A 3,482-nucleotide genomic window follows, 5' to 3' on the forward strand; every position below is an offset into this window, starting at 1 on the left:
TTTGTGTTCATATTTCTCCCCTGCTAAGTTGCAACATGTTGCAAGTGCATCACTTCTTTAAGCGATTAAGTGGGCTCAACGGTACTGTGCGTGTATGGATTTTCTATAAAAAGAAAATTCAAAGAGCTGCACTCATCAGCTCTCGAGCCTTTGAAAATGTTATTAGAAAAATGCAATCACATAATTTTCGCCGCAACTTGTTAATTCTTCTATGGATGTTTCTACAGAAAAAAAAATTCCCCGAATATAAGAAAAAGGCTTGTTTTGAGCTTTTACTTCAAAAACATTCGCTGAAAAAATACGCTGGCTGGCTTCTGTGGATTAAATTTTAAGATAATAATATTTTTATGTAATGCCAATTAAATTATTATGTGTACATACATATAAATCTAGGGATTTATTAGCAAGAGCGCAGAAGTCGACATAATCCGAACAACTACAAATTCATAAAATATACATATACTCGTGCTCGTAATCATATTTACCACCTAGATATAGTACGTACCTGTCGATTAAGAATTTAAAATTCAAATTCAGAAGTTTTAAAGATTTTGGCATTTTGGAGGAATTTATAAGGTGGACTCAAGCAGGTTTTTACTTTTTTCAATAACATTTTTCTATATTCACGCGTGAGTCGTGACAAGCTGAGCATTCTTATTTCTTGTGTCTAGTATTGTTTGGTATTTCATCATGGAAATACTTATATACGTCTGAAAACAAGTTTACAAATAGTTCAACTTTATTACGAAATCTTCTACGTTCTGTAAGAAATGTGGGTTTCTGGCGCGCTTCTGCTCAACTTATGGTCAGCAAGTAGCTAACTGGCCTTTTACCAACGTCTCTATTCTGCAACACCATCACTCCATCTCTTGAGAGACTCCATTAGCATTCATTATTAAGATATTATTCGACCGAATAGGATCACATCCAGCACGCAGTAAAGAAAATATAGAAACCAGTAGCTAAGAGCGTACACGAAGACCGTGGAGGAGTTGATCTCGCGCCGTCTACGGCAATCTCCCACTGATGTATGGAAATAACTTGACGCATTTTTTCGTCGAGATCTTTAATTGAAAGTATATTACAAAATATAGCGCTCGTGCAAGAACTGACTCTTCTCTGACTTTTCTAGTTGACATCAAGCTTCTGCCTATGGGCTTTTGAAAAGTTCCAACAAGTTCCGAGTATTTTCGGAGCTAAATTTGTCTTCAGCTGATGCACCTGCATTTCTGGCTGAATGAATGTGTAAATAAGTAAAATTTATGCATTTGGGACGAAGAGCAACCTGAAGAGTTTCAAGAGCTGTTATTTTATTCAGAAAAGATTTATTATGATTTGTGGGCTGGTGAAATCATCGGTCCATATTTCTTTAAAACTGATGCCGGTTATTACGGATACGTAACCGTTCATACGAGCACTGTTGCGCCATGATAACCGAATATTTGATGCCTGAAATTGAAGCTCGTGATCTCGGCGACATTTGGTTTTAACATTACGGCGCCACTTCGCACACATCACATTAATCAATGGGTTTATTGAGGGAACTCTTCGGTGAGCAGATAATTTCATTAAGCCTTGGGCCTGACTGATTGGTCACTTCAAGATCTCTGCGGAGCATCACACCGTTAGACTTTTTCCTGTGGGGATATGTAAAGCCTAAAGTGTATGCGTTACTTCAGTCGAATTCATTAGTTATAGATAGAAACAGGTAGCAAAAAACTCGAATGTTACAGCATTCTTAGAGCACGGCTATCGAGCATCCCATAGTAGGTAATTTCCTACCAATACCACTAACCAAATAGAACACCTTCCTGACCATCAGTCCTGGCTTAGCCCTCCTTAACGCCATCTCATCGCTATCAAACTATGAATTTATTCATGTTATCATAAGTTTCCCATATTTCAGATATGGATCAGTAGCGTGTCGCAAATGGAAATTCGGTTCATGAGCTACCTACCGCCTCATCCGCATCTGGTGTAAAGAGAACGAGAGATGAAGTTTCACTGTGCCATCGGAGTTGCTTTTACGTTAAGCAGGGTTGAGAGCCGAGTAATCATCGGCTGTCTGTTGTGATTGCAACTTTATGACGTCCAGCTTTCGTTCTGCTATCTGACGTCCCCTATGCGTAGCAATCTGTTCAAAATTAGTTGGTACTAATTTCATGGATTGGCATATTTATGTCATGTTTAATGTTCTTTAGAATTGATAAATTTGAAAGGATTCTCAGTTATTGTAGCTTCGTTAAAGCCATATCAAGATTTCAGGCGAAAATAAAACTAACATTCTTCAGTGACCAATAATCCAGCGTACTCTTCAGATATATAGTACATAATCTTTTTGTCAGTATTTTGAAGATCTAATTTGAAGAATAAGCTAGGTGGCTTTCTAACTGTCTACTGTCACAATCGTGGCTCGATGCGATGGTGCATTATTATCGTGAAAAATCCATGAATTGTTCTTCCACAATTCCGGCCGTTTTTGACGAATGTTTTCACGCGAATGCCTCCATACGGCTAGAACGCCTTATTGGCCGTCTAACACTCTGGAACAAGTTTATGATGTACCAAACCACGAATATCGAAAAAAAACAAAGAGCATCAACTTGATTTTTGGTTGACCGCGTCGTGGTTTTGGTCAGCCTGTTTTTCCCTTCATTCCGATGATTGTTGACTTGTTTGCATGTCAAGCTCATAAACCTATGTCCTATCAGCAGTTATAATGCTCTCCATTAATGTGGAATCGGAATTCGCACGATGAAGCAAAAAATTCAGCTTTATTGGAACGAAATCGAGCAAGAATCATACCCAAAATATTCACGAAAGTAATTCGAACGAACTCGCTAGAGATGTCGGGTTTTATTGCCATCTCTCTAACACTTGCTAAGATTTTCGAACCACTTCGACTTTTTGCCGCATATAAGACAATATGTGAGTTATCAGACAGAGACGTGTTTTAACAGATCGTGTTTTTCTTCAAACGGTGCTTAAAATTCAGTGAAAACTCGCCCTAGACCCCATATAACTATGTATTCAGTCTTATGTACCTGCAGGTACTCTCCTGGCCTTAATCCTTTCCAAATTGCAAGAGTATGAAATGCTTTGTTACAAATCCGAACTTAGCCCTTCCTTACATTTGTTTTTCATTATGTTATTTATATGAGATTATCGACAAATTTGAACTCTTGTTCGTAACATATTACAAATACAAACTAAAATCTTAAATGATGCATACCACGACTTTTAATCTCCTCACAATCACTTCCGGGTATCTACTTTCAGTTAGCATATCGGCAACAGTTTGCAGTAATTAACGACATAATGTTATCCTTTAAATCATTTCACCCATATTGACTTTTGCTCATTAAAATGCACGCACCAATAATCACATGCATACACATACTTATGCACTTATCTGCTTATATACTTATATACTTACATGCATAAAAAATTCATACGAGAGAGAAAGCTAATAAACCGAAAAA

The sequence above is a fragment of the Bactrocera tryoni genome, chromosome 3 (genome assembly GCF_016617805.1).
Source record: "Bactrocera tryoni isolate S06 chromosome 3, CSIRO_BtryS06_freeze2, whole genome shotgun sequence".
Classification (NCBI taxonomy): domain Eukaryota; kingdom Metazoa; phylum Arthropoda; class Insecta; order Diptera; family Tephritidae; genus Bactrocera; species Bactrocera tryoni.